Source organism: Pogoniulus pusillus, chromosome 21 (assembly GCF_015220805.1).
Source record: "Pogoniulus pusillus isolate bPogPus1 chromosome 21, bPogPus1.pri, whole genome shotgun sequence".
NCBI classification, from domain to species: Eukaryota; Metazoa; Chordata; class Aves; order Piciformes; family Lybiidae; genus Pogoniulus; species Pogoniulus pusillus.
This window is the reverse complement of record NC_087284.1, coordinates 18681098-18694054: the sequence shown is the minus strand read 5'-3', so window position 1 is coordinate 18694054 and position 12957 is coordinate 18681098. Positions and strand designations below refer to the sequence as shown.

At 41.8% G+C, this 12957-nt stretch overlaps 1 protein-coding gene across 2 annotated transcripts in view; it reads left to right on the top strand.

The window, feature by feature from the left end:
- The window catches only part of LYRM4 (LYR motif containing 4), a 78257-nt gene that overhangs the window by 32542 nt on the left and 32758 nt on the right, over window positions 1-12957 (top strand). The window contains exon 3 of one of the 2 annotated variants that reach the window (XR_010306263.1): window positions 2088-2202. The exons of the other annotated variant lie outside the window; for it this stretch is intronic. The gene's annotated coding sequence lies outside the window, so the exon portion shown is untranslated. The remainder of the gene's footprint in view (window positions 1-2087; window positions 2203-12957) is intronic. 2 annotated transcript variants of the gene reach the window in all.

The window sequence follows — 12957 nt, the reverse complement described above, 5'->3', positions numbered from 1 at the left end:
TACTTACTTCCTCACTACCCTCTGTCTCTCAGAAATGGTGTTGAACAGCTCATCCCTGTGGACCCATCAGCTCAGAATGTTTTTGTGGCAGAAAACATGAAATGACTCCCAGTCACATCTAAAATTTTTGGAAGCACTTAGAGCCTGATCTAGCATAAAGAATGTTTTGGTGCCATTTCTTCAGAGAAATAACGGGGGGCAAGTTTGGAGGATGGGGTTTTTTGGTTAGTTGGGTTGGGGGGCTTTGTGGTGGTGTTTGGTGGTTTTTTTAATGCCAGGGTTTAGAGCAGATTGCTTCATCATGTGATCAACTTGAGATTTTTACCTTTGGTTTCATGGCATGATTATTAATCTCAGCATCAGCTGGAAGGTAAAAAGCAAAGAAAGCTGTAGACATTTGAGGTGCTTTTTGAGCACTCTGCTCATCATGAAGACTTCATGTAGAGGTTTTACTTCTACTGTAGCTGCTCTTGCAATTTTGCCCGTGAATCAAATGGCTCTGGGTAGTCTGCCTTTACAGTATCACAGTATCACCAAGGTTGGAAGAGACCTCATAGATCAAGTCCAACCCTTTACCACAGAGCTCAAGGCCAGACCATGGCACCAAGTGCCATGTCCAATCCTGCCTTGAACAGCTCCAGGGACGGCGACTCCACCACCTCCCCGGGCAGCCCATTCCAGCAGCCAATGACTCTCTCAGTGAAGAACTTTCTCCTCACCTCAAGCCTAAATTTCCCCTGGCGCAGCTCTCCTTTCTTTTGCATGGTTCATGTATATGATCATCCACCTGCAGATGACTTTAAACCTTAATTATAAAATTTGTTATCCTTAAATACAAGTTTTAAACGAAAATAGCAGAAGAGTAGCTTGTAAGAGGCAGAGACTTTAAGTCCTGCAGTATGAAGCTACATCATACTGCTGCTCTGCCAGTCTCCAGGTCACATTTGCATTGTTTGTGGGTCAAGTAAGGTAGCAATACACTTCAGTGTCAGAAAACCTGAGGAGAAGGAGTTGATGACATTTCTTGCATTAATGTTCCTGTTGCCTTATTATCACATTCAGGAGACTGTCACCAACGTGATGCTGAAAAGGTCTTTCCAATATCCCATTGAGAAAAACTCCCACTCTGAGTAAAAACCTGTGCTGTAGTATGTAGATATATTGGGCCATATTTAGAGACACAGGTATTGTGTTTTCACTGCATTTTAGCTGAGATTCAGGTTTTGGAGGTATCAGCCTGTTTGAAAATTGACCGTTGTTGTTTCTCTGTGGTGGTGCAAGCATCAGGAGATTTGGGTAAGTGGTTTTTATTCCTTTAACAAAATTCAATGTGTAAATGTTATCATTACCACATTGTAACTCAGTCATTAGGAATTCAGTAGGGATTTTTGGATTCGTTGGCTTTTGTCGATTCTGTTGTGTTGATTTTGTTTGGCTGAGGTTATTTTTTTTTTTGTCCTGCCTTTTATAAGTCATGGTTTCATTAATTTTCTGTATGCAAGCCTGGTGCATTCTCTAAATCCAGGGCTTTTTTTGACTCACAGAATCACAGAATCAAGCAGGTTGGAAAAGACCTCTGAGATCATCGAGTCCAACCTATCACCTAACCCTTCTAATTAACTAAACCATGGAACTAAGTGCCTCATCCATAGAATCATAGAATCAACCGGGTTGGAAGAGACCTCCAAGATCAGGCTCTATGAGCCTGATTGAACATTTGAACAGGGTTGCAAAGCTGCAGTAAACGATCTGTAGTTTTAGAAACAGCGGCTGTTACTGACTGTAATTTTCTGTGCCTGGTGATGAAATTCTTCCAACTTCTTTACCCTTGCTCCTGCCTCTCAACACAGTTTAAATAGATTTAGCAAGCAGGGTGTGTGTTGGAGGAATCTCTTCTTATCAGCAAACATATTTAGGAGGAAAGTGTGGATCTCTTAGAAGTTATATGTGGAGTGGCAAATAGTGGCAGAAATACCTTCTGTTTCAATGGAAGGAAAACTGGAGTGATTGACTGAACAGCAAAATAAATATAGTCTGCTTTTTTTTTCCTTTAGAGAAGCAAAAATCCTCTGTAATTTGTTTTTTAGGCTACATGACATTCTTCGTTGTCAAAAAACAGACTTTTTGCTCTCCTCTGACATCCCAATTTTTAGCATACTAGTGAGAAGCTGAATTCTTGTAGGCCATGTTATGGAAAGTCAGGTAAGTGGCATTTTTCTTTATTATATTGCACAGCTTTCAAGTTCTACCATCAGAATATAGGTACGGTGTAAAACTTAAGCAGGAGAAATGCGCAATATAATAATAGTAAAAAGCCACTTGCCCACCTTTCTCTTGGTGCAGCCAGTTCAGAGAATCAGAGAATCAACCAGGTTGGAAGAGACCTCCAAGATCATCCAGTCTTTAAATAGATATATTCAAACTCAGATATAATGTGAAGAATATGGTGAATTTAGGGGTGGATGCACAGAATCATAGAATAAGCCAGGTTGGAAGAGACCTCCAAGATCATCCAGTCCAACCTAGCATCCAGCCCTAGCCAGTCAACTAGACCATGGCACTAAGTGCTTCATCCAGGCTTCTCCTGAACACCTCCAAGTATGGGGACTCCACCACCTCTCTGGGCAGTTAAAAAATAAAGTTATGGGCTGTCATGGGTTCAGTCAAATCTGCCAGCTTCAAAATGAACATGCTGCCTGGAGCAAAGTATCATGGGCCTTGTAGTTTGTATTGTAACATGAGAGGCTTCTTTTTTCTGGCACTGCTTCCAATTTCCCATTTTGGGATGTTGGTCTTTTCTAATGGGCTGGCTGTGGGCTTGCGGGGTGAGGGGATAGTTTTATCACAGGCTTCTGTAGCTGCTTCAGCTTTTGCTGTGCTTTTCTGCAAAACAGGCTAAGGTAGACATTGTTTATTTCCATTAAACTCTCTATCCCAACCTACAGGACTTTTTTTGTATGGGTCTCCTCTCCTCATCATGGGAACGCATCTTATTTAGAGCAGGCTGTGTTAAACCAGCATCAGGTCCATAAGGTTAGACCTGGAGGCAAAGCTGAAATTCATTTGCTGCTTCCACAAAATTCTTGGTTTGTTTTTTTTTTGTTTTCTTCTACTTTGTATTATTTTGGAGTTGTAGGTGTACTAGAAGATGTACTTTTGGAACTTCAGTGTGTGGAAAGCTGTGCATGTTTCATCCTAGGTGCAGGAGAAGCTTTGACAAGGCAAGAAAAGTGTTTTAATATTGCCTTCAACACCACCCTTGCCTGTCATAATGAGAAAGATGCCTGTTTGGTGACCTCTTTTTCCTAGCCCAAGCCAGCTGCCTCCAGCTAGACCTTTCCTTGGGAAGATCAATCACAAAATTGCATGTATATATCTCATGGGAAATTCTCTCTGTGTGTGAGAAGGAAACACAAACACTGGTACAAATTCCCTACTTCACATTTTTCACTGACTTTGAAAGAAATCCTGAGTAATGTTTGGCATGTAACTCATAAATAAAGAGCACTCTTGGTAAATAAAGGGCAAAACACTTTTTACTAATTATTAAGCATGAAAACAAATCTCTTCTCTCATATCTAGTGTTGGTTCTCCAGATAAGGTTAGAAGTATGTTGTCCTGACAAACTAAGTAATTTATGATACAGCCAGAGGTGTAATTGTTCTGTGAATAAAGAAAGGCTTTTACCTTCCAGGAATATAAAATAGTATTCTTGAATATTAAGTAAACTTTAATGATTGAAGAAAGGAGTAGAGTGGAGGAGAGTAATTTATATCCTGTCTAAACTGGCCAACAGCCACATTAATGTTTGTTAGGAGATTTAGACTATTGCTAAAATAAAAGCAAGGATTTCCTTCTCTTTTTCCATACCCTTTTCACCACTCTTTTAAAACACACATACAACAAGAAAAAAAAAAGTGAAGAATATCTGGATATTTACTATCATTTCCAAGAGGCATTTTAAAAAATGAAAGTAACTGTGATCAGTGCTGGTAGAGTTTTGATAGATTGCAACTGAATGGTTTGAGGCTATTAATTGCAATAAGATTATACTGGTTCAGCTATCTCTGGTGTCAGGCGCTTGAAATATTAGTTATTTCTAAGACAAATTGGATTATAACTTATTAGTAAATCTGTACCAAGGTGATTAAACCCACTTGTAAACTGCCAAACGTGCAGTTTAGTCACTTGTACGCTGGAAAAGAAGTTGGGAATCAAATGTAGGTTTTATATGGGCATATGGGGAGTAGCTGTGTTACTTCTGAGAATAGACGTTCCCTGTGTTTTCTGCCCTATCGATGAATTTTTGTTCAGCTTTAACATTTTCCTAGTCTGCCATGAGCTTTTTCATCTAACTCTGTAGGAGATGCCCTAGAGAGGGAGAAAACCACTTCTCTAAGGCAGATTTACAAACTTTCTTGACCACTTTGGGGAGACAACCAGCAGATCTGGTTGCAAACACAGTAACATCATCCTTGAATTTCCCCTCTCAGGGTCTACTGTTGCCAGACAGTACTGTTCTTAGTTAAACAGTCATTTTTCTCCAGTAGAATGGAGAAAATACTTTGCACCACATGGATCTTTGTGGTAGTACCAACACATATCATTCTTCTTATTGTTAATTAAATGTCATTTGTTCAAGCAGTTACAGAACTGCTTCATGTCTTCCTATTGGATTTACAAAATTTTAATGAATGAGAAACTGAAACAGTAGAAGCTGAGAAGTAGTTCAGGAGTTTAAGAGTCTTATTAAGCCATTTCTGTAGCTGCTGAATTTTGCCATATGTTTACACTTTCATACACATACAAACACTTAGAGGATTGCAATCCTCTGCTCAGAATAATTCAAGCTCAAAGGCCTGGCTGTGTATATGCAAAAGAGTGAAGGGAGGAGAAAGAAAATCAAGAGGACCTCTTCTTCTATTCATTTTCTCCCATCAAATCTTGTTTCCTTCTGAACTTGAAGCTTTCTTGCTGATACATTGTCAGTGGTGTGTGGAGATTTCATTGAACTATAGAATGGCTTGAGTTGGTAGAGTCCTTAAGGGTCATCCAGTTCCAATCCCCCTGCCACGGGTGGGGAAATCTCCCACTAGACCAGGTTACTCAAGGCCTCATTCACCCTGATCTTAAACACTTCCAGGGATGAAGCATGCATGACATCTCAGGGCAACCCTTTTCACTGTCTCACCACCCTCATAGTAAGGAGCTTCTTCCTAATATCCAACCTATATCTATCTTGCTCTAGTTTAAAACCATGACCTTGTACTGTCACCACTTACTCTTATAAAACATCTCTCTCCAGCTGTCCAGTAGGTCCCCTTCAGATACTAGAAGGCCACTGTAAGGTCTACCCAGAGCCTTCTGTAAATACAGTCAGGCAGGGAAGGGTGTAGCTGGCTGTGAATTTTAGCCTACCTGAAAGCTCCTTTTCCTGTAGCACACAATCCTTCCCTTAGAAACAGTTGAAGGATAAAACAAGAATTAAAAGTTTAACCCTGACCCATAAGCTCTCAGAGAGTTCCACTTCCATGGACTGCATCTGGTGACACCTCCTCCCCTTCTCCCCTGCCTGCCTTTCCTAAAGAGCCTCAATCCACCCATTCCTGCACTCCATTCCACCATGTCACAGTGATGCTGATGATGTCAGAGCCCTGTAGCTGTGTGCATGTCTCAGATTTCTCCTGTCTGCTTCCCATGCTACATGCATTAGTAGAGGGGCATTTCAGTTGGCACACCTGAAAGCTCCTTTCCCCATAGCACACCATTCTTCACTTAGAAACAGTGGAAGGATAAAATGGGAATTAGAACTTGTATACCAAAATAAATATGTAGAGGGGGGGGAATGAAGAAGAGTGTGAATCATCAGTGCTATGTGAGGACAACAATCGCAGCCTTGCTTTTGCTTGCTGAACAGGGCTTGAAGAGTGTCTCCCTCACATTAGGCAATTCCCTGAATGATAACTTGGACTCTGCTTTGCTTTACCAGAGTAGATGGACCAGGTGATCTCCAGAGATCCCTTTCCAAGCCCCACGGTGCTGGGATTCTTTGAGGGTCTTTCTGGGCTTGTGAATTTTGTACCTGGGAATTGGAAATCTCCTGAGATGCTGTCTTCCCAGCAGCCTCATCTGCCAGTTCCCTCAGTACTCTTGAGTGTATCCTATCAGGTCCCATGGACTTGAATGCTTTCAGGTTCATCAGATGGTCGTAGTCCTGATCTTCTCTTATGATGGGCACATCTTTCTTGAGCTCCTGCCATTATCTTCTGTGATTTCATGAGTGTGGCTGGAGCCCTTGCCAGAGAAGACTGAGGTAAAGAAGTTGTTAAGAACCTCAGCCTTCTCCATGTCACTTGTCACCAGTTCACCCATTTCCTTTCTGAGGGGGCCCACACCTTCCCTAGCCTTCTTTTTACCATTCATATACCTATAGAAATATTTGCCATTCCCCTTGATCTCCCTAGCTAGATTTAATTCAAACTGAGCTTTGACCTTTCTGACCAGGTCTCACTAGTCAGGCAGCTTCCCTATACATCCCCCATTCTAGCTGTCCTTGGGATAGGAATCTCTTCCTGCTGCTCAGTTTAGGGTCACCTGTCCTGTCCACTCCTCCCCACAGGTGCCACCTGTGACTTCGTGCAGCCAAATGTGGGGCACAAGGTTTAGTGATATCCTTAGTCTGCACAGGAGGAAGTCTAAGCAAGAGCCGTTCTGCAGCCCAGCCCTTGGCAGTAAACTCTAACCATCAGTGTTACCAGTGCTAGAAGCAGCCACCCTCTGTGGAAACATGCTCTGAAAGTGCTATCACCAAGCAGAGACTGAGCTGAGAAGTCAATCCCTGAACAGAATTGGTTATGTTCTAGCTCAAACCAGGACAATGCCAATATATGGAATTAAAGGATGGAAGCAGTAGCATGCAGGTTTTCAGTGAATCCTTTATTAGTGGTTTTGCCAAAGGGGAAGACAACATCAGAAGAGTATCCTCTAATTCTCCTTTGATCTCTAGCACCTCTCCAGGGCTCTTACATGGGCTGCTGAGACAAGCCAGTGCATGTCTGCTTCATGGAGGAAGTCTGGTTTGTAAATGAGATGTTAGAGGGAAGTAATTCACAGCTGCTGCTTTTGGTGAGGAAGAAGGCCTGCTAATAGAAGAAATGATGAGAGAAAGAGGAAACTTAAGGGCATAAGACTTAAGGATAATTTAATTGATAGAATTGTACAGGGTAGGACAGGGAAAATAAGTATTTAGTTAATGTCTTCCTCCAAATACTTAAGATTTTCAGCTCCCTGGTATTATTTGTGGGTTTGACCACTGTTAAGCATAAACAGAAAATGGAGAGATCAAGTCTTTCCCAATTAATTTCTGCCTCAGAATAACCTGCTTTTTAATTATGTGTCTTTTTCTTCTATCTTGCTGCCCCGAATCTGTCAGCTTTTATCATCTCCTTTGTAACTTATGTGCCCTGATGTCAGGCAAAAGAAATCCACCTGTTTTATAGTTGATAATTTGATACAGCATCACATGGATGTTACAAGGACATTTTCCAGCCTGTTACTTGCACCTATTCTGCCTATCCTACTGTTGTACAAGATGTGTTAAATCAACTAGTTCTTTAAGATATACTTTTAGGTTCCTGCTTTAAGATCTACATTAATCTGATACATAGTTAAAATGAAGGCAGACCCCCACCAGGGTTTTCTTGTCTTTTCCCTCAGTGTAATTAAGGTCTTGCATTGATTTCAGAGTTCAGCATATTGGTGTTGGTCAATGAGGGAAATTGGACTTTCCTTTTTAAATTAAATTGTTTGACTGAAGTGTCCAGTTTGCACTGATCCAATTACAAGGTACCCTGGTGAAGGAAGCAGGAAGCAATACATCTTGCTTCCTAGGTAGAAACCTCATTTTAGTTTTAATCAGTGCTATTAAAGAAGACTTCCTTGGAAGTAGACTTCACTGAGGGTTTCTTCATTATCAGCTCAGGGTGAAGCCAAGGGGAACCTTTCTTATTTCATACCAGAGCTAATTTGGGAAAAAAAAATAATAACAAGTGCACACAGAGGGGGTTGGTGCATGTCTTTAAAAGCAAAGTTGCCATTGGTAACACAGATGATTTCCTTTGTTGAAGAAGTCATTGCTCATTACATACCTGAAATGAAAGGGTAATGACCTGTAGTGAGCTGAAGAAACTCCCAACGAAAATGCACAGCAAGGATCTCATGTTGTTGGTGAGTAGTGCTTTCCACATACTTTTCCTCAGGCAAGACAGAGATAGAAGATAGCTGTTGCTGTTTTAATAAATAGCTATGATAGAGTGATAGAATCATTTAGGCTGGGAAAAAAACTTTTAATATCATTGAGTACAATCATCAGCCAAACACTACCAAGTGCATTGTTAAGGCATGCCCCTCAGCACCATGTCTACATGTATTTTGAATTCTTCCAGAGGTGAAGATTCAACCACCTCCCTAGGGAGCCCATTCTGGGCCTTGACAACCCTTTTGGGGAAGAAGTTTCTTCTAATGTCCAACATAAACCTCCCTTGGCACAGATTGAGGACATTTCTTCTCATCTTGTCATTTGGGAGAAGAAACTGACCCCAACCTTGCTCCAACCACCTTTCAGAGAATTGTAGAGAAGAGAAGGACTCCTCTGAGCCTCTTATCCAGGCCAAACATGCTCAGATCCCTCAGCTGCTCCTCACAGGACTTGTGTTCTAGACCCTTCACCAGCTTCATTGCCCTTCTGTGGACCTGCTCCAGCACCTCAGTATCTTTCTACCAGAGAGCACCCAGTATACTGCAAAATGAAAAGGCAGCTGATACCATCAAACAGCCAGCTGTCATCAAAGACACCAGGTTTTGCTTTCTTTGCAAAACACACTGGCTGTGCTTTAGATAGAACCTCTGTGCTTTGTATCCTTAAAAGCATATTTATTCTAGTAGAAGTGACTCATTTTATAGTGTGGCTGTTGCTTTAGTTACTTTCTTGATATCTTAAAACTTAGCTTTGGCATATTTTTTTCTTGTTGCAGTTTGAACACAATTGAAATTGAGAACTTCTGTGGTGTGTTTGATAGTGAAATATTTTTTAAAAATTTGTGGGCTCTTAAGAAGAAACTTTAACAGTTCAGAAAGATGCCACCTCATTGAGATGTACTGGGATCACAGGATCACAGGATCTTAGGGGTTGGAAGGGACCCAAGGAGATCATCAAGTCCAACCCCTCTGCCATAGCAAGACCATACAATCTAGCGCAGGTCACACAGGAACACATCCACACAGGCCTTCAAAAGCTCCAGAGAAGGAGACTCCACAACCTCCCTGGGGAGCCTGTTCCAGTGCTCTGTGACCCTTACTGGAAATAAGTTCCCCCTTGTGTTGAGGTGGAACCTCCTGTGCTGCAGCTTCTATCCATTGCTCCTTGTCCTGTCACAGGGAGCAAGTGAGCAGAGCCTGTCCCCCTGCTCCTGGCCAGCCCTCAGATGTTTATAAACATTTATTAAATCCCATCTCAGTCTTCTCTTCTCCAGACTAAAAAGCCCCAGCCTCTCCTCATAAACCATGCCCTCCGGTCCCCTAATCATCCTCATAGCCTTCCACTGGACCCTCTCCAGCAGATCCCTGTCCCTCTTAAACTGGGGATCCCAAAACTGAACACAGTATTCAAGGTCTCACCAGGGTAGAGTAGAGGGGAAGGAGAACCTCCCTTGATCTGCTGGACACACTTTTCTTAATACACTCCATTGACCTTCTTGGCCAGAAGGGCACATTGCTATACCATGTAGGGTTGTAGGAGTAACCCAAGTCACTCTGCAGCTCAGGGAATGAAATGCAAGATGTGTGTTTGTGCTGGTTTGAGGCTAATTGAAGTATTTTAATGAGAGAAGTTAAATAATTGATCATTCATTAGTTTGCTGAGGGGGATAAAAAGCCAGAATGTCAACAATTTGTCCTGCTCTCTGTCTTGGGATATTTCCTTATTCACTTCCTCATGAGTCTGTTCTAATATCTCTCAACGCACAACAAGTAAGCTTTGTTGACTGACTGTTTTGGTTTCTGGCTGGGAAAACAAATAGAGAGGGAGAAAAGGGGGGAAGCTTTGAGCCCTTCTGGGCAGTTTTTCTTTGTCTGGGAGGGAGTTTGGTTTTCTGTATTATTTTTAACTTGTATATAATTGTAAGTAGTTGTAAATACATTGTGTATATATGCTTGGAAATTTTGCTTTTATGTAAGTATAGCTTCATCTTCCTTCCAAGCCATCTGAGCTAGGTTGGTAAATTCCAGTAGTGGGGGGTGGAAAGTTCCTAACCCATCACAGTGTTCCAAACCAAAGAAGAATTTAATGAGGATAGACTGAAACCATCAGTCTGTAGTTGAAGGAAAGCTCTAAGTTGGCATCACTTCTGGAAGTGGCAGTCCTGCCTGGTCCCTTGTAAGGAGTTGGTGTGGTATATGGGAACTGGTTGGCTCTGTGGTAAAGGGTTGGACTTGATGATCTGTGAGGTCTCTTCCAACCCTGATGATACTGTGATACTGTAATACTGTGAAATGCTTCTTTTGAGGCAGGCTGAGTGGTGTCAGTGGTTACTCTGGCCACTTTCATGTCACCAAACTGCTGTACATGATCAGAGTGGGGAGAAAGAAATGCAGGAAGAGGCATGACTGCTTTTATTTGAGTGATAATCATAGGTAGTAACAGAGTAAAACACACATCATGTGGCAGCCAGTGATTGTGAAAAGCTGTCAAGTAATCCCTCATCTTCTCAAAGATGCAACTGGAGCTCGATCAGAGGTATCCAAAGAGCATCACCACTGCTTCTGAGTAATAATTCTGCGAGGAATTGAAACTTGAAATAAGCAATGCCACATATTAAATCTCTTGATTGCTGCAGCACTTGCATTTCCTTCTCATGCTGATTGTTCTCATCTGGGCCAGAGCTTGAGGGGAGACAACATTGCCTATTAAACATGTATCAAAAGCTTCCATTTATTTAGTGCCAGATGCTGCCAAACATCTGTTTTTGTCAGTGATAGTGGAATAGGTACTGAAATACTGTGTGAAATTTCTTTCTAATCAGCCCTTACAAGCTGATAGCTGAGCACTATGATAGAGCCTAAAATTACTGCTTTAGTGCAGCTTTTCTACAAGTAAAAACTTCTAGAAAGCACAGATCTTCACCTTGATTTACTTGAGTGATTTTCACAAACTTGAATACTTTGAACAGAGGTGTGTATTTTCCTGCCATAGTGGAAAATATTTGATCCAAATTGTCTTCCACCTTTTTTATGCTTGCCTTCCTCCCCAGTCTTCTTCCTTCCCCAGCATCCTCACTTCATTTACTGTAAATGCATCCTTTCTTCATGCTTGGTAGTTTCAGTTTAGTTAGTAATGGGAGGTACACAAATATTTAAGCTTTGTTGCTCTGCTGAGAGGTGAGGGAGGGGACGAGAATGTAGAGAGAGGAGAGCAGCTAAGATGGGTTCAGTGGAGCAGTTACGTTGGCTGTCTCAGCTGAGGTGCAGCAGTCTGCTGTGGGTACACTCCTAGCCTGCTGCACTGCATGTGAAAACTAAAGTACTCAAGTAAGTATATTTTATTTTGCATCACAGTAGACTAGGAGCATGAGTGCAATCATTTGCTCTACCTCATGAAAGGTCAGACGTCCTTACACCACTCTAAATTTCACAGGAGGACAACAAAGCTGTTGAAGGGTCTGGAGAACAAGGCCTTTTAGGAGGGGCTGAGGAAACTGGGGTTGTTCAGAGAACAGGAGAAGAGGAGGCTGGGGGATGACCTTTTCACTCTCTATGACTCCCTGAAAGGAGGTTGGAGCCAGGTGGGGGTCAGACTCCTCTCACAAGTAATAAGTGACAGAATGAGAGGAAGTGGCTTCGAGTTGCACCAGGGGAGGTTTAGCAAGGCCTAGAGGATGAAGAAATTAACTTTAAAAGATAATGTACACCAGAAGACTGCTTTTCCACGAGAGTGTGCAGTCAGCCAAGGCATTAGTGACAGCCTTCTGAGTCTTACTGTCCTGCTGAAACTTTCAGTCAAGCTTCCTTCTGGATTCCCTTTATTACTGAGAGAAACTTTAAAGTAGAATAGGAAGAAAGCTTAGTAATTAGCAGGCTCTAGTGATATACACAACTGAGTTGTGTTTCTGCCTGTGTGAGAGCTCAGCAGTTAGTACCTGTGGCAGCAGCGATCTCTTTAATTGGTGCATTGATACCAAGAAGCACGTGATGGTTTAAAGCAAAGGGACTTTAATTACATTTTTGGCAAACTTGATCTGAAGGAAGAAGCAGCACAGATGGCTGCAAATAGGAGTAAAGTATTCCACTCCATGTCTGCAGAAATCATTAGCCCACAGTTAAAGAGGTGCTACTAATGTGTCAGATTTACTTGGGGAGTTCCATTTCTGTAGCATCCACTAAAATGATGATACTTCTATTTTTGTTCTTAAGTGGAGCCAAGTGCAGACGTGCTTCTCTGCAGCCATGAAATAGATTTATTGACAATGAAGATGATGAGATTCTCTCAGTGGTTTCTGTTTTGCCTCTGCCAGCTCAGAACAGCAAGCAAGCTGTAGTGTGGCTGTCATTTTCTGTCCACCATTGCCAAAATTCAGTTTTACCAGTCCTAAGGAGTTTCCACCCAAATGACAGTTTGTTTTCATGCTGACAGTAAATGAAGGGGACAGGTTTTGTATGGTAAATCAGATAAAAAATGTGACATGACACATTTGTATGTATACATGTATACAAAAATGTATCAGGACACACACATAACCACATTAAAAGAAACATTTCCTACTCAGTGAAGTTTTGAAACTTTTTGCAGAACTTATGACTCTGGGCTGCAGAACAGTTTGGTTTAAGTGCACAGTGCATCTGTTTATCCAGCATTTCATTTGTGGGTGTTGAATGCTTCTTACATCACTGCAATAAACTAAGCAA